This window comes from Lynx canadensis, chromosome C1, assembly GCF_007474595.2.
Source record: "Lynx canadensis isolate LIC74 chromosome C1, mLynCan4.pri.v2, whole genome shotgun sequence".
Classification (NCBI taxonomy): domain Eukaryota; kingdom Metazoa; phylum Chordata; class Mammalia; order Carnivora; family Felidae; genus Lynx; species Lynx canadensis.
This window is the reverse complement of record NC_044310.1, coordinates 72516616-72539754: the sequence shown is the minus strand read 5'-3', so window position 1 is coordinate 72539754 and position 23139 is coordinate 72516616. Positions and strand designations below refer to the sequence as shown.

General features: G+C 38.5%; 1 protein-coding gene across 2 annotated transcripts in view; it reads left to right on the top strand.

Moving 5' to 3' along the window:
- ODF2L (outer dense fiber of sperm tails 2 like) overlaps nucleotides 1–23139 on the top strand; it is a 142995-nt gene that overhangs the window by 78603 nt on the left and 41253 nt on the right. The gene's annotated exons all lie outside the window — the stretch shown is intronic.

The window sequence follows — 23139 nt, the reverse complement described above, 5'->3', positions numbered from 1 at the left end:
TTTGGACCAGGGAAGAGGATAAATTTTTCCTTCAGCAACCCTCTCCTGAGGACAAGGCTGTGATTCAGTCTAACCTTCCATTTTTCCAGGACCTATCACAGGGTCTGCACATAGTAAGCATCATACCTATTTTGCGAGTGATTAATAGTACCTGATAACTACCAAATAATGCTTTGGAGTTTACAAACGAGCCCATTTAAATATCTATTCCCTGATGCAAGCATGATTCTTATTTCTATTTTCCTTTTTTTTTTTTTTTTTTTTTTTTGGTGAAGACACTGAGTCTCAGAAGGATTGAAAATTAGCCAATGGGGGAAGGAACTAACTTTTATTGTGTGATAGGTTTTACGATGCCTATTTAAAAAAAAAAATTCTTAATGTTTATTTATTTTTGAGAGAGAGAGAAAGAGATAAAGCGCAAGCAGGGGAGGGGCAGGGAGAGAGGGAGACACGGAATCTGAAGCAGGCTCCAGGCTCCGAGCTGTCAGCACAGAGCCCAATGTGGGGCTCGAACCCACGAACCGTGAGATCATGACCTGAGCCGAAGTCAGACGCTTAACTGACTGAGCCACTCAGGCGCCCCTACCATGTCTATTTTATGGGTGACAAAACTAAAGCTCAGAAAATCTAATTTGTTCAAGGTTGTACAAGCATTGTCATAGTGCTAGAATGAGACTGACTGGCTCCAAATTCCATTGTTTTTCACTATATTATGTTTTCTTGCATTCTCAAGGAACTGGAAATAAAGTGACCAGAGCTGTGACATTGAGGGAGAGTAAAGGAAATTTTTCTCCTGCTAGCTCTCTATTTGGAAACTCTTGTTTCCAGTCCTGGCCTGGAAGCCTGAGCTGAGCTTCCTAAGTCAAATCCCCTCTTTCATGCTTTCACAGCATCAAATGCCTCTCCTTTGAAGTGTGATTATAGTTACAGTGTCACATTCATTTTGTGTAATTTGCATAGTTGTCTGCTTTCCATGAAAGGCATATGAGAGAAGGTATCGTGCCCTGTTATTATCACTACCTCCTGAGCATCTACCTCAGTAAACTCTTGATAAATATTTGTTGAATGAAGGAATAAATGGAGTCAGGAGAAGAAAATAAAAGCTTGATTGCAAAAGAGCCCTGGATTATAGTGTGGAAATGCTCCCCCCTGCAACTTTATCTCTTCTAGAAGTATCGCTTCTAGAAGTATCGCTTCTAGAAGGTACCTCTTCTCTGAAGCAGTTTTCCTCTTGCTCCCTCTTGTCAGAAGGGGCTCAGGTATTGGTGCTCCCCAGGGTATGTAGGAGAAGGGAATGTCTCTGGTAACCACACAGCTGTCAGAGTTGCTCACTGTACAGCTAGAGGTCAGCTTAGCTGTCTTGTCTTCCCAGGCTAATGCCCAGCTGTGGATTTTTCCCCCACACCTCTCCCTGTGTTACAGAGTGGAAGCCCAGAGGTGTGGTGACTCTTAAGGATTTGCCTGTAACTGTGACTCATCGATAAACAGTGAAATTTATTTTCAACTTTTCTTGGCAGTTTATTTTCTTGTGCCAATCTCTTGTGCTGAGATTATTGGCATCAGTAAAACAATATGCTCGGGGAACCTGGGTGGCTCAGTCGGTGAACCGTCCAACTTTGACTCAGGTCATGATCTCACGGTCTGTGAGTTCGAGCCCCGAGTCTGTGCTGACAGCTCAGAGCCTGGAGCCTGCTTTAGATTCTGTGTCACCTTCTCTCTCTGCCCCTCCCCTGCTCACACTGTCTCTCTCACTCTTAAAAATAAACAAACACACACAAAAAAAACTAAAACAAAAAAACCCAATATGCTCAAAAATTAAAATTGTAAGCCATACTAAGAGTAGCTTTCCACAAACAATCAGATAAGAGTTTCTTCTCGCCACTGTCCACACTTGTGTGAATTGTTCTCTGGCTGCGGGGACCAGTGAGGGCTCTCTCTCTGTCTGTCCTTAACAACAGCTACAATAACAATAGCTGCCACAGCATGTGAGATGGAATGCTGGCTAGTGACTGCAGGCAGCTTTATAAAGAACAGCCGTATGTGAACGGTCTTGTCCAATTCACCTGAACAAGGACACTCAGGCTTTGCTCTTCCTAGGTTGAGGGCCTAGATATGACATCCATTCTTGTCTACCTGTTTTTTGCTCCATTGCTTTTGGAACCTGATTACCAGGTCTGGCCACTCGACTGGCATCTACTTTCGTCATCTGTCCCTGCAAGATTCCCGGTCATTGACCCATTCACTCTTGAAAGCCTTTCCCCCACTTCTGTTCCATTGTACTCTCGACACCCTTTTGCTGTCAGCAACTAGGCCTGGGGCCAGGCCAACTAAAGGTCTCTTCTGACCGCCTTCTGCTCTGACCAGGCTGACCGCACAGGAAACAAAAGTAAAAAGCTCTCAAAAACTGTCTTCTGAACGTCTTAAACGTCTAAATGACTTAAACGTCATTCCTGAGCGGAGTGTCCACTTCTGATAAAGTGTGACTTTGTCAGCAACAACAACAAAAAAACCCACAATTTATCCTTGCATCCAAGAAATATTCATTTCTCATGTCTATAGATTTTATGATATCTGAAAAATGAAATATACCTAAAGTGAAGAAAAATGGGAATACAAGGTTCAGACATTTATTTCAAGCTATAAATAAATTCTAAGAACCTGCTCTGCTTTTATCTGCTTTCAAGAAAATAAGTTATTCACTTTCAGTAACTGAAGAATCTAAAGCACATCTTTGTTTGTTGTCTGAATTTGCAGTTCCTCCTGGCCCCGGAAGGCCTCTCTATCCATTTTCATGGAGTCTGCAGGTAGAGACCCACAGTCAAAGTGACTAAAACATGCAAATGGTGTCAGAGAAGTCAGGACATCTGGCATCGTGAGGAGTCCAAGGAAGTTTTGGATTATTTCCTCTCAGGCTTTTGTTTCAACTCTTTAGCAATTGCATTTAAAGCAGGAAAGTTCACTATGTGGCAGGGCTACAAAGCTTATGGACCACTTTGGTTTTGCAACATTTGTGCAATAAACCAAAAAAGAAGTAAGACTTTGAACAAAACATAGTTTGCTAGCGACTCAGATGGCACGTTTCATACCTCCCTTATCCCATTTGATTCAAACTTAGACTCATTTTCAAGTAAAGGAGTGCAGTGGATGGCACAGATAGGGTCTGGGAAGTCATTTGTGTTTTGTTGAGTTACCACCATGTCAGAGCATGAGACTCTTATACTTCTCGTTGTTTTCATTCTCCCTTTGTGGTCTTTCACCCCCAGACTTTTGCTATTAAGCCTCCTCCCCACCCTCACTGTGACAAGAACTCCGCAGATGAGTTTGTGCATGAAAAAAAACCACCACTAAAATTTGCCAAAATGAATGGGAAACAGCAACTACTTTTACTGATAACTCAGTTAAAAAAAACATGGAGAAAAGGGTATGGAATATTTCTCATTTGCAAAATAGGCATAAAAGCGCCTTCTATAAAACACTCATGTGTATTATGTACCAGATTGCATATGGCATCATGTGGATGTAAGATATTATCTTCATTATTATCATTATTTTCCAGGGAAGAACACAAAGAGAAAGCAGACATGTAAAGGAAAGTGTTTAAAGAGATGAAACATAAACATGGAGACTCAGAGAACAATAAATGAAATGAGAAGCACAAACACTACATAGTTCTTCCCGAGCCTCCGGTCCTGTTTTCTTTCTGCTCTGATTCTGTCCATCTGTGAAGCTCCAAGGCTCTGCCAGATTCCCCTGCTGCCCCCAATCCCACCATGGGGCAGCACATCCTTGCGTTTTCCTTCCTCTCCTTTTGCTGTTTCTATTACTCCACTTCACCCCACCAGCCCTGCAAAGAACAGAAGCAGTTCCAACCAGCTGAAAGATCTGGCAATTGGGGGAGTAGGGCTCCCCCTTCTGTTCTCAGGGGGCAGCTACCTGGGGCTCTGAATCTCCAGACAAAACTTGCAGCAAACAGAATCGACCTGCACAGACCTCCCTCCCAGAGTACACCAAAAGCTATTCAGAGTAGTACTTTTCAAACTTTAATGTACCTAACAATCACCTGTTCAAATTCAATTCCGACTCTGTAGGTCAAGGTGAGACCAACATTCTGCAAGGTGAGTCCACCTCCCAGATGATACTGAGGCTGCTGGTCCTTGGGCCACACCTGGAGTAGCTGGCCTCAGAAAAGCTCTTGGGGGCTATCCAAGGATTTGCTTTGTGATTGTAGCTCTTACAGGGCAAAGAGGCAGTCTATGTAGTCTTTAAAAATATTTTTTACCTTCTTATGGGAAAAGCCTGTGCTTTCTTCAGACCTCAGGAGAAAAACATTGCATTAATTATGCATTTTTTATGGTGACACCATTGTTTAAATATTCTTTGTAAAGAAACAGCTATAGAGTACAGAGTTAAAGTTTAAATATAAACCAACAGCACAGAATTTAGATTCTTGAAAGTCACAATCACCTTTCTATGATTAGAGCCCCTGCCTCAAATTTAGTCTATTTTCTTATTGATCATTATATGAGCCGTGATAAGATTGTTTCAACGATCTCCAAAATGTAGTTTCAAACAAGTAATTGCCAAGGATGTACCTTATTTAAACAGGGGACTGTTTCCTTCACTGTTATTTCTCCTCCCTCAGTCAGTTATTCATTCAAAAACAAAATTGTGTCAAATACACCTCAATAAAGGTGCTAAAAACATAAAATCATGTTTTAGGTGCCAGGCACCATTCTAACTGCTGGATGTGTGTGAACGAAATAGAGTTTACGTTCTGTCCTAATGGAAAAGGGAGAGAGACAACACACAAATGTGATGGGATATCTAGTGAAAGTGTTATGGAAAATAAGGAATCAGGTAAGGGGAGGAAAAAATGAGAGGGTAGAAGTTGAAACCTGCTGTTTCGCATCAGGTGGAGCAGGAGGCCTCACAGATAAGATTATCGGGAGTGAGGAAGGAAACAGGCAAATATCTGAGCGAGAAGTGGCACAGGCAAAGAGAAGGGCGAGTGGGAAGCCCCTGAGGCCGGAAGCTGCCTGGAGTGGAGCCAGGCACAAGAGGCCATGAACGGGGCCCTGAGCTTGGAGGGGCTGTGACACGGAGGCCGGGTCCAGTGCACATACCACGTAGGCTGGCAGCTCATGGGAAAGACTGGAGTTTACCTGTGAAATGGGCCATCAGTGATGGATGTGGACCAGTGACACAATCTGCCTTCCAGACTTCCGTTCTGTGAGGAGGCCAAGGGTGGTAGCAGGGGCCAGTGAGGGGTTTATCGCTGACCACATGTGAGGCAATGGAGTGGACGGACCTCAGACAATGGTCTTGCTTGTCGTTCTTTAGCCTTCCTTCAGCTTTCTAGGAGTTTCCTTTCTTCTCTACAGGGAATACTTTTTGCTGTTAAGGTGAAATAAAAGTCGTTCAGTTTGTAGGATTACTAAGAGAGGAATCAAAGAATACTTTGCCCAGAAATGCCTCACATAATGCTGACTGACAACAGAAGAGATAAAATGAGGAGAAATGACATGAAAATGATGTGAGGTTATCTGTAGTCGAATTAAATAAAAAATATAGTCCAAGTTTATAACATAAAGCTGTGGTTCTTGATGCTTTGTCCATAGGTGTTTGGTAAGTGGTAGATACAGTTATTATTAATTTAATTATCTGCTGTTGTCAGCTGGGGTCCCCTGTTCCTCAGAGACTTATGGGTAATTGGTTTTTATCTATGTCAATTCAATACCTGAGGAAGACAGGTCCCCCCCCTAGATTTCCACAACTTCTTAAAATTCCTGTTTCCTGGAGCCACAGGAGCTGTCCCTGTGCTTTGCTATTTTGTTCCAAATATAATGTTTTGAGTTTTCCAAAGAAACATGTACATAGGTTGTGAAAAATTGAGACTTTATTAGTTTATAGGTGGACCTAGAGAGGTATTTATGTCACAGAAAAATAAAATAAAACACTTCCCAATCACTGAGGGCATCGGCATTCCTTAAGTAATTTTCCACAAATGTGGAGTGCCCTTGGCCCCCCATTCGCCTCCATCTCTTTCTATCCCGAGGGATCTAATCTCTCCTCCTTTCTCTCTTTTCCTTACTTTCAACAACAAAAGCTAACTAACCACCACCCACAAAACCCCTGCCTGGTCTCATGCAGAGCCAATGCCCTGCCCCTCAGAGTCCTTAGCACCACTTAGAAACCAGGCAGCCTGGGAGGGCTAGAAGGGATCCCTTTCAACCTCAGAAGGTTATAAAGTGCGCTCCCCAGGAGGGATTCTGGCCAAGGAAGGTTTTTAAAGACTCTTCTGGCTTAGTCACTGATCTTCCTGAATGGCTTCAAAAGCCACTTCAACTCATTTCTATTTCTTCTCCTCTAAATTAGATGTTAAAGTATTTATTCTGCTAACATTCTTTTTCTTGTGATATGTCACTTCTATTCCCTAAAGTTGCTATTTTCCATTTGACTAGCTTGGGCATAGCTATGGTCTCCGAGTTCTTCCCCTATCTGCAGTACCTAGCCCCTTACTTTGATCCCAGTTTTCTTGAATAACCTCCACATTTGACTGTGGCTTGCTTGAAAATTCCAATAAATGCTCTGCTTCAACTGAGATCATCTTGGATTTCCTTTCTTTTCGGTTACTACTCATCAATTCTTTTTGTGTCTCCCATATGAGTATTTTCTCTTCTGCCTTTTTCTATTCTCCTACAAAAAAAAATAGGGAGAAACTTAAAAACATGGTTAGTACAGTGTATGTCTTTCACTACACAGCTGTTTTTATTTTTTTTTCTCCGTTAGAAAGTAATAGGAATTTTTTTGAGTAGGGTCTCTTTAGAGGCACGTAACTAGGAAAAAGGAAAAATCTATCAGTTCCTTAATATAATTAAACATAAATTTAATATAATTGGCTACTAGAAATAGAGTCATCTTACAAACTAAAAATGTACAATGGATGATCTTTTAGCTAAGATCAGATGTTCACAATATAAAAATATTAAGAGTATTTTGTTTTATTTTAAATTTAAATCCAAGTTAGTTACAATATAGTGTAATAACGATTTCAGGAAAAGAATTTAGTGATTCATCACTTACATATAACACCCAGTGCTCATCCTAATAAGTGTCCTCCTTAATGCCACTTGCCCATTTAGCCCAATACCCTTCCAGTAAGGGTGTTCTCTGTATTTAAGAGTCTCTTATGGTTTGTCTCCCTCTCTGTTTTTTTATTATTTTGGTTCCCTTCCCTTATATTCATCTGTTTTGTATATTAAATTCCACATCTGAGTGAAATCATATATTTGTCTTATTTCACTTAGCATAATACACTCTAGTTTCATCCACATTGTTGCAAATGGCAAGGTTTCATTCTTCTTGATTGCTGAGTAATATTCCATTGTATGTATATGTGTGTATACATGTACATCTTCTTTATCCATTCATCAGTTGATGGAAATTGGGCTCTTTCCATACTTTGGCTATTGTTGATAGTGCTGCTATAAACATTGGGGTGCATGTGCCCTTTTGAAACAGCACACCTGTATCCCTTGGGCAAATACCTAGTAGTGCAATTGCTGGGTCATAGGGTAGTTCTGTTTTTAATTTTTTGAGGAGACTCTGTACTGTTTTCAAGAGTGTCTGCACCAGTTTATACTCCCACCAGCGGTGCAAAAGGGTTCCTCTTTCTCCATGTCTTCGCCAACATCTGTTGTTGCCTGAGTTGTTAATTTTAGCCATTCTGACAGGTGTGAGGTGATTGATATCTCAGTGTGGTTTTGATTTGCATTTCCCTGATGATGAGTGATTTTGAGCATTTTGTCATGTGTCTGTTAGCCATCTGGATGTCTTCTTTGGAAAAATGTCTGTTCGTGTCTTTTGCCCATTTCTTCACTGGATGATTTGTCTCATGGGTCTTAAGTTTGATAAATTCTGTATAGATTTTGGATGCTAACCCTTTATCTAATGTGTCATTTGCAAATATCTTTTCCCATTCCGTCGGTTGCCTTTTAGTTTTGCTGACAGTTTCCTCTGCAGTGCAGAAGATTTTTATCTTGATGAGGTCCCAATAGTTCATTTTTGTTTTTGTTTCCCTGGCCTCTGGAGACATGTCAAGAAAGAAGTTTCTGTGGCCACAGTCAAAGAAGTTGTTGCCTGTTTTCTCTTCTAGGATTTTGATGGCTTCCTGTCTTACATTTAGGTCTTTCATCCATTTTGAGTTTATTTTCATGTACGGTGTAAGAAAGTGGTTTAAGTTCATTCTTCTGCATGTGGCTATCCAGTTTTCCCAACATCATTTACTGAAGAGAGTGTCTTTATTCCATTAGATAATCTTTCCTTCTTTGTCAAAGATTGGTTGGCCATATGTTTGTGGGTCCATTTCTGGATTCTCTATGCCATTCCACTGATCTCTGTGTCTGTTTGTGTGCCAGTACCATACTGTCTTGATGATTACAGCTTTGTAATACAGCTTGAAGTCCAGAATTGTGATGCCTTCTGCTTTGGTTTTCTTTTTCAGGATTGCTTTAACTATTCAGGGTCTTTTCTGATTCCATACACATTTTAGGATTATTTGTTCTAGCTCTGTGAATACTGCTGGTGTTATTTTGGTAGGGATTGCATTGAATATGTAGATTGTTTTGGGTAGTGTTGACATTTTAACAATATTTATCCTTCCAATCCATGAGCATGGAATATTTTTCCATTTCTTTGTGTCTTCTTCAGTTTCTTTCATAAGCTTCCGATAGTTTACAAGTATATAGATTTTTCATCTCTTTAGTTAGGTTTATTCCTAGGTATTTTGTGGGTTTTGGTGCAATTGTAAATGGGATCAGTTCCTTGATTTCTCTTTCTCCTGCTTCAGTACTGGTGTATAGAAATGCAACTGATTTCTGTATATTGATTTTATATCCTGTGACTTTGCTGAATTCATGGATCAATTCTAGCACTTTTTTTGGTGGAGCCTTTTGGGTTTTCCACATAGAGTATCATGTCATCTGTGAAGAGTGAAAGTTTGACTTCCTCCTGGCTGATTTGGATGCCTTTTATTTCTTTGTGTTGTCTGATTGCTGAGGCTAGGACTTCCAACACTATGTTGAAAAACAGTGGTGAGAGTGGACATACTTGTCATGTTCCTGACCTTAGGGGGAAAGCTCTCAATTTTTTCCATTGAGGATGATATTACCGGTGGATCTTTCATATCTTTTCTCTATCATATCTTTTATGAAAGATGGCTTTTATGATCCCTACTTTCTTGAGGATTTTTAACAAGAAAAGATGCTGTGTTTTGTCAAGTGCTTTCTCTGCATCTACTGAGAGGATCACGTGGTTCTTATCCTTTCTTTTAGTAATGTGATGTATCACATTGATTGATTTGCAGATATTGAACCAGCCCTGCATCCCAGGAATAAATCCTACTTGATCATGGTGAACAATTCTTTTAATATATTGTTGGGTCCGGTTTGCTAGTATCTTGTCGAGAATTTTTGCATCCATGTTCATCAGTGAAATTGGTCTGTAGTTGTTCTTTTTAAAAAATTTTTTTTTTCAACGTTTATTTATTTTTGGGACAGAGAGAGACAGAGCATGAACGGGGGAGGGGCAGAGAGAGAGGGAGACACAGAATCGGAAACAGGCTCCAGGCTCTGAGCCGTCAGCCCAGAGCCCGACGCGGGGCTCGAACTCACGGACCGCAAGATCGTGACCTGGCTGAAGTCGGACGCTTAACCGACTGCGCCACCCAGGCGCCCCTATAGTTGTTCTTTTTAGTAGGGTCTTTCCCTGGTTTTGGAATCAAGATAATGCTAACCTTGCAAAATGAGTTTGGAAGTTTTCCTTCTACTTCTATTTTTTGGATCATCTTCAAAAGAATAGGTGTTAACTCTTCTTTAAATGTTTGGTAGAATTCCCCCTGGAGAGCCATCTGGCCCTGGACTCCTGTTGGGAGATTTTTGATTACTGATTCAATTTCTTCACTGGCTATGGGTCTGTTCAAATTTCATATTTCTTCCTGTTTCAGTTTTAGTAGCTTATGTGTTTCTTGGAATTTGACCATTTATTCCAGATTGCACAATTTGTTGGCATATAATTGCTCATAATATTCTCTTATTATTTTTTGTATTTCTGCGGTATTGGTTGTGATCTCTCCTCTTTCATTCTTGATTTTATTTATTTGGGTCCTTTTCTTTTTGATCAATCTGGCTAGGGGTTTATCAATTTTGTTAATTCTTCAAAGAGTCAGCTCCTGGTTTCATTGATCTGTTCTACTGTTCGATTTCGATATCATTGATTTCTGTCCTAATCTTATTATTTACCTTCTTCTGCTAGTTTTTGGCTTTAGTTTTAGTTTTAGTTTTAGGTTTTATTTTCCCCAGCTCTTTTAGGGTAAGATCAGGTTGTATATTTGAGACCTTTCTTCCTTCTTTAGGAAAGCCTGGATTGCTATTTACTTCCCTCTTATGATTGCCTTTGCTTCATCCCAGAGGTTTTGGGTTGTCATGTTTTCATTTTCATTGGTTTCCATGTTCTTTTTAATTTCCTCTTTAATCTCTTGGTTAACCCATTCATTCTTTAATAGGGTGTTCTTTAATCTCCAAGTATTCATGGTGTTTCCAAATTTTTTCTTGTGGTTGATTTTGAGTTTCATAGCATTGTGGTGTGAAGATATGCAAAGCATGATCTCAATCTTTTTGTACTTGTTGAGGGCTGATTTGTGTCCCAGCATGTGATCTATTCTGGAGAATATTCCATGTGCACTTGTGAAGAATGTGTATTGTGCTTTAGGATGAAATGTTCTGAATATATCTGTTTAGTCCATCTAGTCCAGTGTGTCATTCAAAGCCATTATTTCCTTGTTGATTTTCTGCTTAGATGATCTGTCCATTTCTGTAAGTGGAGTGTTGAAGTCCACTACTCTTATGGTGTTATCATCAATGAGTTTCTGTATGTTTGTGATGAACTTATTTATATAATTGTATACTCTCACGTTTGGGGCATAAATATTTATAATTGTTAGAGCTTCTTGGTGGATAGACACTTAATTATGATATAATGCTCTTCATCTCTTGTTACATTCTTTATTTTAAAATATAGTTTGTCTGATATAAGTACAGCTACTCCAGCTTTCTTTTGATGACTATTAGCATGATAGATTGTTCTCCATTCCATTACTTTCTTTTTATTTTTTATTTTTAAGTTTTTTTAACATTTATTTATTTATTTTTGAGAGTCAGAGCACAAGCAGGGGATGGGCAGAGAGAGAGGGAGACACAGAATCTGAAGCAGGCTCCAGGCTCTGAGCTGTCAGCACAGAGCCCGACGCGGGGCTCGAACTCACAAACCGCGAGATCATGACCTGAGCTGAAGTCGGATGCTCAACTGACTGAGCCACCCACATGCCCCTCCATCCTTTTACTTTCAATCTGCAGGTGTCTTTAGTCTAAAATGGTCTCTTGTAAGCAGCATATAGATGGGTCTTGTTTTCTAATCTATTCTGATACTGCACTGTTTAGTCCATTGACATTTAGAGTCAGTACTGAAAGATATGAATTTAGTGCCACTGTGTTGCCTGTAGAGTTTTTTCTGGTGATATTCTCTTGTCCTTTCTAGTCTTTGTTGCTTTTGGTCTTTTTTGTTTTATTTCATCTTTTCTCCACTCAAAGAGTCCCCCTTAGAATTTCTTGTAGGGCTGCTTTAGTGGTCATGAACTCCTTTAGTTTTTGTTTGTCTGGGAAACTCTATCTCTCCTTCTATTTTTTTAAATTTTTAAATTTTTTTTTATTTGAGAGAGAGAGAGAGAGAAAGAGAGAGAGAGACAATATGAGTGGGGGAGGAGCAGAAAGAGACAGAAATACAGAATACGAAGCAGCCTCCAAGCTCTGAACTGTCAGGGCAGAGCCCAATATGAGGCGCAAACTCACAAACCACAAGATCATGACCTCAGCTTAAGTTGGACGCTTAATCAACTGAACCACGCAGGTGGCCCTCTTTTTCTATTTTGAATGACAGCCTTGCTGGATGAAGAATACTTGCTGCATATTTTTCTGATTCAGCACGTTGAATATATACTGCCATTCCTTTCTGGCCTGCAAAGTTTCTGTGGATAGGTCTGCTGCGAATGTAATCCTTATAGGTTAAGGACCTTTTTTTCCCCTGGTTGCTTTCATAATTCTTTCCTTGTCTGTGTATTTTGTGAATTTGACTGTGATATGCCTTGGTGATGGTTGGTTTTGTTGAATCTAATGGGAACTCTCTCTGCTTCTTGGATTTTGATGTCTGTGTCCTTCCCAGATTAGGAAAGTTTTCTGCTATAATTTGCTCACATAAACCTTCTGACCTTTTTCTCTTTCTTCATATTCTGGGACTCCTATGACTTGGATGTTATTCCTTTTTAATAAGTCACTGAGTTCTCTAAGTCTTGTATCGCACTCTTTTGCCTTGTTTCCCTCTTTTTTCCTGCTTTATTGTTCTTCATAATTTTATCTTCTATATTGCCAATTGTCTGCTCTGCTTTATCCATCCTCGCTGTCATGGCATCCACTTGAAACTGCATCTTGGTTATAGCATTTTTAATTTTGTCCTGGCTAGATTTTTACTTTTATCTCCACAGAAGAGGATTTTGTGCTTTTTTCAACCCCAGCTAGTATTCTTAATATTATGGCTCTACATTCTAGTTCAGACATCTTGCTTGTATCTGTATTGATTAAGCCCCTGGCTGTCTTTTCTTCCTGTTCTTTCTTTTGGGGTGAATTGTTTCAGTTTGTCATTTAGGAGGAAAAAAATTAAAAACAAAACAAAAACTCAAATAAAGGAAGCTAGATTCTAGGTGTGTTTTGGTCTGCTTGTTGCAAGAAGCTTGATAGGATAGAGAAAAAAAGGGAAAGAAAAGAAAAAAGGTAAGAAAATGTTAAAAAATTTTAAAAATTATATAATAAAATAGAATAAAATGAAATAAAGAAAATTAAATAGAATAAAAAATAAAAAAATTAAAAATAAAGTAAAAAATTAATAAAAATAAAATTAAAATAAAAAAACAAAAAATTTTCTTTCTGTATCCAAGAAAGGAAAAAAAAACCAACTTAGACAAAAGCAGAAGCCAAAAAACAAACCAAAAAAACCCCAGACTAATAAATGAACCAGCAAACCAAATAAAAACCAAATGAAGTTACATCATTTCCCCTAGAACTGAGACTATGGAGCCCTCTATAGTCCATACACTAAGCAGGTGGAGGGACTTGTGCTGGTCTTGTGGAATGTGCTTGGAGGGCACAGTTGAGTAGGGCTTGGTGTAATGGCTCCGTTCTCCACTATGGGGCGCTGCTTAGCTTAGTGGGGTGAATCAAGGTGGCACATATGCACATGCATGGGAGAGGTGGAAATGGCTTCACTTAGGTCCCTAGTCTCTGGCACAGGAGCTTCTGCTCTCACCGACCCACAATCAAGCACCTCTCCTTTGTTTCAGCCCTCTGTCCACCCCTGGCCTCTGCCCTGTTCATGTGTAAGCCGTCCCACCTACCAGGCAGCACCTCCCTCCAGAGTTTTATTTCAGATGGGGTTATGTTTCAAAATCCTGCATTTCAGGGACCCCTGTGGCTTGGTCCAGCCTTCAGTCTCTGGGGGAGGGTCTCGCTGAGCAATGTCTAGGTGCTGGCTTGCCCCAGAAAACGCTTGTGCAATCACACAGTGGCAGAGGGTCAGAGATTATGGCAAATCACAACATAGCCAGTGCCAGGTTTCACTGCACTCTGCTGTCTTTGTCCCAATACCGGCAAACGTGGCTGCTCTCCAGGTCCACTGTGACCTTTGCCTGTGGTGAGGTCGTGTGGCCTCTAACAAACGCTCTCTAAGCAGGGGAACCACTTCTCTCCGTGTGTCACACGGACCCTGCTGCCTGCTCTGGGGATTCATCCTAATTCCTCACCAGAGCACCACCAGGCACTGAGCTCCAGAGCTTCAGATTCTGCACTCCACTGTTTATTGAATCCTGGTAGTATTGAAACCCTCTCCTTTCTTCCCGTCAGTGGTTTTGGGGAACAGATTTCTTGTTCAGTCCCCTGCGTGTTTTCACTCCAGCTACTTTTAGGGGAGTGTTTTTCTTGCACTCTCCCGATGTGTTGCATTCTTCCCCTTCCTCTGTCCTCCATCCACAAAAACAGCTCCCTACCCTCTGTGGCTTTTCTCTCCCCCAGTTCATCTCTCCACAGCACGTAACTGCCGAGCTATGTGGCTCAAATTATGCAGATTATTGTGTTTATCCTTAGATCAGTTTTCTAGGTGTGCAAAATGGCTTGTTGCTGACTGTGTTTCACGGACAAGACAAGCTCAGGGTCTCCAGGCTGCTCTGCCGTCTTACCTCCCTCTCCCCGAGGGTATTTTAAAAGCAGTGGTTGTGAGCAAATGACAGATTTTTAAAAGAAACTTTTTGGGAAGCATTTTGTATTTTTCAACGAAGAATAAAGGAATGAATTTTTTAGTGTCATAATTTATCCTAAATGTCATTATATCATATACATGTTTTATCTCCACTTGGATGAGTTATAATATAGATAATAACAATGAGTCATACTTTGTAAATTACTTACTAAGCAGGGGATAAAGCAAAATAGTAAAATAGTAAAATTCCAGAGTCTAAGAATATGTTAAAAATGTCTGCCACTTCTGTTCTCAATTACATAAATTTTTATTGGCATTCACCTTTAATCCTGTTTGCAATGATCATGTGGAAACAGCAATTAAATGGTTAAGAGTTTGGCTTTGACATTAGACTAACTGGATTGAAATTCCAGCTCTGCCTTTTACTGACTGTGTGGCCTTAGGTAAGTTATTCAATATCGCCATGCCTCACTTTCCACATTTGTAAAATTGTTGTAAAATTTAAATAGTACATGGAATGGGGCGCCTGAGTGGCTCAGTCAGTTAAGTGTCCGATTTCAGCTCAGGTTATGATCTTGCAGTTCACGAGTTTGAGCCCCATGTCAGGCTCTGTGCTGACAGCTGAGAGTCTGGAGCCTGCTTCAGATATTGTGTCTCCCTCTCTCTTGCCCCTCCCCCACTCGTGCTCTGTTTCTCTCTCTCTCAAAAATAAATAAACATTAAAAAAAAAGAGTACATGTAGTGATTAAAACTGTATTTAGGTCACAATAAAAGTTTAATAAATATTAATACAGGGGCACCTGGTTGGCTCACTTGGTTAAGCCTCTACTCTTGATTTTGGCTTAGGTCATGATCTTATGGTTCATGGGATCGAGCCCTGCATGGGGCTCTGTGCTGATAGTGCAGAGCCTGCTTAGGATTCTCTCTCTCTCTCTCTCTCTCTCTCTCTCTCTCTCCCTCTCTCTCTCTGCCCCTTCTCTACTCTATCTCTTGCTCTCCCTCTCTCTCTCTCAAAACAGATAAACTTAAGAAAATAAATATTAGGGGCGCCTGGGTGGCGCAGTCGGTTAAGCGTCCGACTTCAGCCAGGTCACGATCTCGCGGTCCGGGAGTTCGAGCCCCGCGTCGGGCTCTGGGCTGATGGCTCAGAGCCTGGAGCCTGTTTCCGATTCTGTGTCTCCCTTTCTCTCTGCCCCTCCCCGTTCATGCTCTGTCTCTCTCTGTCCCAAAATAAATAAAAAACGTTGAAAAAAAATTTAAAAAAAATCAAAACAGATAAACTTAAGAAAATAAATATTAGGGGCGCCTGGGTGGCGCAGTCGGTTAAGCGTCCGACTTCAGCCAGGTCATGATCTCGCGCGGTCCGTGAGTTCGAGCCCTGTGTCAGGCTCTGGGCTGATGGCTCAGAGCCTGGAGCCTGTTTCCGATTCTGTGTCTCCCTCTCTCTCTGACCCTCCCCCGTTCATGCTCTGTCTCTCTCTGTCCCAAAAATAAATAAACGTTGAAAAAAAAATTTTTAAATTTTTTTATTTAAATCATAAACTATTAAACTATATTAATTTATGGCCTTTCTCTGGTGTGTGTGGCACCTTCATGGGCACAATTAGTTGCCTGGACAATAGCTTGCCTCCTTCACTTTCTTGCTGGCAGAAGCTGTCTTCCAAGATGGAGGTCAAAAATGTCTGAGGCTCATTTTTCCAAGCCTCCCTCATATTGGGGCACAACTCTGTGACCTGACTCAAGCCAGTAATCTAAGGATTAGTCTGCTAGCAGGAGGGAGGTGGAGGAGAAGGAGATGGTGATGGTGAGATCGTTTATAGATAATATTTTCTTCCCTGAAATAAATGAAAAATGTCTAGGAAAATCCCACCTTTCTTTCCAAAGAAGGCACTTAGCTGAGGGAGCCTCTGTGGCCCTTAGGTGGAAGGTGAAGAGGGCAACCAAAAAGTAAAGGGTAGTAGAGCTGAAAGGTTTTAGAAAGAGCCTGTGTCTCTGATGACACTGGTGACAGCTGTGCCAATCTGGATAGTGCCTAACTACAGACATCTTATTGTGTGAGGTAACAAACGCTCCGGTTCTTTAAGCCAACATTAGTCAGGTATTCTGTTACTTCCAACCCAAACTGTTACAACTGATAAAGGCACTTAAAACAATAGCATTGATATTTCTAAAAAGTGCCAATCAGTGTTTGGAAACATGTACATAAGTGGTTTAATATGTGGACTATATGATATTTTGATAAAAAATTAATATTATTTTCATCTTCTAGGTAGAATTTTGACCAAGCAATTTTCTCTTCCATACAAAAGGATCATGCTGAACTTCAATAAACTAGGGGAAGAAGACCTACTGACAAAAGCCCATCCAAAGTAAACGGGCCTAAAAGAAAACTATTTTTAAAAAAGCAAACAACAGGACCAATCCTTCAGCTTTCTTAAGTTTTTCTTAAAATGTATACTAGACCAAATGTACTAACTATGCCAATTTCATATTGTATCCCTGCATTATTAATCTTCTGTTTCCAAAGGACCACATTTTATTTCCTTATGAATGTTTTTCTTCATATTTGACACCTAGGAGTTCATCATTTTCAGAGTGTTGTTTATTTTTTTGTTTTTGTTTTCCTGTTTTATTGTTGAAGTATAACTCACATACAATATTATGTCAGTTTCAGGTGTACAACATATTTATTTGACAGTTCTATAAGTTACTCAACGTTCCTAAGTGTTGTAACTGTCACCATACATTATTATAATATTATTGACTATATTCCCTATGCTGTACTTTTAATCCCTGTGGCTTATTTATTTTATAACTGAAAATTTGAACCATTTTATCCCCTTTACCTATTTCACTGATCCCCCCACCCACTACCTCTCAGGCAACCACAAGTTTATTCTGTTTTGCCTTTGTTTATTTGTTTTGTTTTTTTAGATTTTGCACATAAGTGAAATCATATGGTATTTGTCTTTCTCTATCTGACTTATTTCATTAAGATAATACTCTCTAAGTCCATCCATATTGTCACCAATGGCAAGATTTCATTATTTTTATGGCTGTGTGATATTCCGTTGTGTGTGTGTGTGTGTGTGTGTGTGTGTGTGTGTGTCCTTCTTTGTACCTTCATCTATGGATGAACATTTGGGCTGCTTCCATATCTTGGCAATTGCAAAGAATGCTACAATAAATATAGGGATGCATGTTTCTTTTTGAATTAGTGTTTTCATTTTCTCTGGGTAAATGCCCAGTAGTAGAATTACTGGATCATATGGTGTTTCCATTTTTAATTTTTTGAGAAACTTCCGTAATGTTTTACACAGTGGTTGCACCAATTTACATTTCCACCAAAAGTGTATGAGGGCTCTCTTTTTTCCACATCCTTTCCAACACTTGTTATTTCTCATCTTTTGATATCAGACATTCTGACTAGTGTGAGGTGATACCTCATCATGGTTTTGATTTGCATTTCCCTGGTGATTAGTAGTGTTGAACATTTCTTCATGTGTCTATTGGCCATCTGTATGTCTTCTTTAAAAATATGTCTAGTCCGTTATTTTGCCCATTTTTAAATCAGATTGTTTGGTTTTTGGTGTCAAGTTGTACATTATTTGAATTTTTTGAATATTTTGAATACTAACCCCTTATTGGCTATATCGTTTACAAATATCTTTTCTCATTCACTAGGCTGCATTTTTCTGTTATTGATGCTCTCCTTTGCTATGCAATTATGTGTGTTCTTTAAATAGTTAACTAATTCTTAAATAAACTTTTAGTTATATTCATAGATTTTCAAACAATACAAGAATAATAAAATAGTGTCTCTACTCTCTATGACCACATAACATCTTTATGCCATGAGACCTAAATTGCTTAGATTTATTCTTAAAGCTTTTAAAACCTAATCAGAGCCAAATAATAATATATTTTAAGAAGGAAATTTCACACTCATGCATCATTTTCCCTTGGTCAGCCAAAGAAATGATAATGTCTGTAGGATAGAATACTGAGCTTACAATATAAGGATAAGCAATGTTATTTTCTGTATGATATTAAAACAAGTTATTTTGATTTAAAAATTGTCTATATGATATATTAAATGTTCCATACATGAAATAGTTATAGTGATAGTAAATATTGAACATATGCTACAACTTGGGCTGAATTTGAAAGTCCTTATTTAACTGGTCAAACATCCTGGATTTTTGCAAATTATGGTAATTACTGGAATCATTTATAGTTGAGAAGGAAAAGTAGATTCACTTATGCTACTACAGTTTTTTTAAAAAGACTCATGTCTGAGGCCTCAAACTCTGTGGAAAATATCTGGATGAAAAGAGATAATCAGATCTAGCAGTCTCACTCCTTGGTATTTACCTAAAGGAATTGAAAACATATGTTTACATTAAAACCTCTATGTGGATGTTTATAGCAGCTTTATTCATAATTGCCAAAACTTGGAAGCAACTGGGATGTTCTTCAGTAGGTAAATGGAAAAATAAACTATGGTGCATCCAGGCAATGGAATGAGATGTCAAACCATGAAAAGCATGGAGAAAATTTAAATGCATATTACAAACTATAAGAAACCTATATGAAAAGGACACATACTGTATGATTCCAATTATAGGACATGCTGGAAAAGGCAAAACTATGGAGACAGTAAGATCAGTGGTTGCTAAGGATTTGCAGGAAGGGAGAGATGAAAAGGCAGAGCACAGGAAATTTTTAGGGCAGTGAGAATACTCTTATGATACTGTAGTTATGCATTATAATGTCATTATGCATTTGTCCAAACTCATAGAATATACAACACCAAGAATGAATCCTAATGTAAACTATATACTCTGGGTGATAATGATGTGTCAATTTAGCTTCATCAATTGTAAAAAATTTTCCATCTGGTGAGAGATGTTGATAATGGAGGAGGTTATGTATGTGTGTGGACAGGGAATATATATATCATATCTTTGAGTGTTCCTTTCAATTTAGCTATGAACCTAAAACTTCTTTTTAAAAAATGTCTTAAAAAAAGAGAGATAGAATTCTTGATTTTATATCATGTGCTTTACACCTTAAAACAACCATTGTTTACTAATATCTACCACCTATAGGACACCTATGATTTAATGAGACAGGGCTATGTGCTCTACAAATATGACCTTAATCATCACAACAATCCTATCAGGGAGAACAATTCTTTTTTTTTTTTTTTTTTTTTTTTTTTAAGAAAAACACAGCTTAGAGAAGTAGAGTAACTTGCCCAAGACTTGTAGCTGGAAAACATTAATATAGGTTGGTTTGTTTTCAAAGCCCTTGCTGTAGCCACTGTTATTATAACAACTCATATCAACCTCACCCCACATTTATGTCCAGCCCAAACTACAATGGCTTAGTTAGTGCAGAACTGGAGTAGTTGCCTGTCTCAGTGGCTTCTGGTAAGGGCCTCTTTCAACAACAGGTAATATGTTGCCCACTCCTATAGACTAAATGTTTATATTCTCCCCAAATTTGTATCCCCATTGTGATGATATTTGAAGGTGGGGCCTCTGAGAGGTAATTAAGGTCATGAAGGTGGAGCTTTTCTCTTGGGAGTAGTGCCCTTACAAGAAGAGACGTGAGAGCACTCTTTTTCTCTTTCTCTCTCTCGCTTTCTCCCTCCCTCTCTCATATGTGAACATACAGCAAAAAGGTATCCATTTGAAAACCAGGAGGAGGTCACCAGGAATTGAATTGGCTGGCATCTTGATCTTGGACTTCTCTGACTCCACAACCATGAGCAATAGCCTTCTGTTGTTTAAGCCACCCAGTTAGTAGTTCTTTTGTCATAGCTGCCTGAACTAAGACACCCACTTTCTCTTTAGTAAAAGTGATGCCTTTTGTTCCCCAAGACTTTGCTCAGTCCTTGTTTAACTTACCCTGTGGACAACCTACCTTACGGTAAATGAAATCAACCTAATTGTAAAACTTAAATAAAACTACAGTAGTCAAGAGAATATGATGTTGGCATATGTTTTGATTATCCATTACTGGATGGATAGGATGGAAGGTCCAGAAGTAGACCCACACATGAATGGTCTAATCATTTTCAGGAAAAGCAAGAAGTTAATTCAATGTGGAAGAGAAAGCCTTTCAAATAAATCATGGTAGAACAACTGGATATCTGTATAAAATCAAGTAAACCTTGACACCTGCTTCATTCCTTATAAAAAAGTGATGCAGAATGGATCATACATTTAAATATAAAAGCTTAGAATCATAAAAGGTCTAGAAAAAATATAATATATTCACAAATATAGAGTTGTAAAGCACAAAAATATAAAAGGAAAAGTGTTGATATATTAGATTGTATCAAAATTTAAAATTTTTGCTCACTTAAAGGTATCATTAAGAAAATGAATAGTCAGGGTACAAAGTGGGAGAAAATATTCATTATATATATTTCACGAAAGATTTTTTTCAGAAAACATAAAGAACACCTACAAATCAATAATAAAAGGACAACCCAATAAAAAATTGGGGAAAATAACACTTCATAAAACATATACATATGGTTCATAACTATTAAAATGGTGCTCAACATCATTAGTTTCAGGGAAATGCAAATAATGTATAATGAATGCCACTTCACACCTACTAGAACAGCTAAAATTAACCAAAAAAAGTGGCTATAATAAATGTTGGCAAGGATTAAAGCATTTGAACCCCTCATACACTGCTGGTACAATGATTTTTGAGATAGATATAGCATTTTTTTGTAAAGTTACATGTGTATATATCCCATGACCCAGCAATTCTACTCCTAGATAAGAAAATGAAAGTGTATATTCATAAACTACCTTTCATAAGAATATCCATAGCAGCCTTATTCATGATAATCCCAAACTGCAAATAACTAAATATCTGTCAACAGAGTTGATAAACAAATTGTGATATATTCAGATAACTGAACACTACTACTTCGTAATAAAAAGGAACAAACTACCAAAATAGGCAACAACATAAATGAATCTAAAAAAACATATGTATTGAGCGAAAGGAGGCAGATGCAAAGGAATATGTATTGTATGATTGCATGTATATGAAAATCAAGAATGAGCAAATTAACATCTAATGGCAGAAGTTAGAAAGTGGTTGTTTTAGAGTATGCATGTGTGATGGGGGTGAAGGTAGTTTTGGTTAATGGACTGGAAAGAAATGCAAATAAACTTACTGGGTTCATGTAAATGTTCTAGATTTTGTTTTAGGTAGTGGCTTCATGGGTGTGTATAATTGTCAAAACTCATATTCTGAACACTTAATATCTGCACACTTTATTGAATTTAAATTATACATGAATTTAAAAGTGGCCTGTAGGCTTCAGGAATTAAGTAGTTACTGATGGAAGTCTTTCATGGGAATGGCAGAAATGAAGAATACAAAGATTGAGGGGTGGTTTTGCTGTTTATAATGCACTAAGATGCTTAAAAATGTTACAAGCTCAGAGGTCCAGAGAGCTTCTATGATTTCCTTAGAAATATATCTCTATGGGTTGCTAGGATGACACATCCGAATCAATTATTAATGCTGTCAAAGACTGAACTCCAAGGTAAGTTGAATAAACAGACTCACTAGGTCTTTTAGGTAAAAAATTAAGACATTGATTGAGAAGTTGGATCTTGAGAATTGTAATAACCTGTTAGAGTGTACTTAGATAATTCTATCATCTTGATAGACCTTAAAGAACTCTTTGCTGTCTGAAGAAGTCTTCCTTCTCTATCTTATAAAGCTGGTCTTGTCTTCTTTGAAAATTCAGAAATTACTTCATCTGAGGAAATAACCTTGTGAAGAGTACCTGATTCTCCCCATAATTCACTGCTATCACTTCTTTATATCTCTAGACCAGTACCATCCAGTAGAAATACAATGTGAGCCATATACATAATTTTTAATTTTTTAGTAGCAAACTTAAAAGCTGTAAAAAAGAACAAAATTTAAATTTTAATAATATATCTTATTTAACTCAACATACCCAAAATATTATCATTTCAACAAATGATTATTATAAAAATGAAGATATTTTATTCTTTTTTCATATGCAAAATCATGTTTTACACTTATAACATGTCTCAAGACTACTCACATTTTAAATGTTCAGTAGCCATAAGTTGCTAGTGGCCTCTATGTGGGGGCAGGATTGATTAATGTTAGCACTGTTAACATTTGGACTGAATAAGTTTTTGTTGTAGGGGCTGTTCTGTGCATTGTAGAATGTTTAGCAGCATCCCTGACCTCTACCTACTAGATGCCAGTATTATTAGATCTATAGATCTACAGAGTTAGATCTCAATATATTCCAGGGCACGAGTAAAAAGTCTGACCTGGGAGAAGTCTTTCATAGAAAAAAAAATGTGCAAGATTTTGCTTATTTAGATTGGCAGAAACCTATGGAATATGATAATGAATCTCGAGAGTGTTAGACTAGTGATGAAGGAATTTAATTTTTGAAGAGATCGAAATTATCAGTGTGGATATACTTACCAAAGACCATGGATTCATCATGCTTGCCTAAGCATCTGGGAGTGGTTAAAGGTTTGCTTGGTTGGTTGAAACGTGGGTCCAATGGTGGCCTGCATTAAATCCAGTTGAGGTGCTAGAAATCTCATGATATATTTTAGAAGATTGAGTTAGAAGACTTAAGGAGACAGAATGATTGGAATGGATTTATCATGTGTGACCCAGTCACCTATCGCCAATTGTGTCCTAAAAAGGCCTGGAGGACCTTCTCTTCACTAATGCATTGAGAAA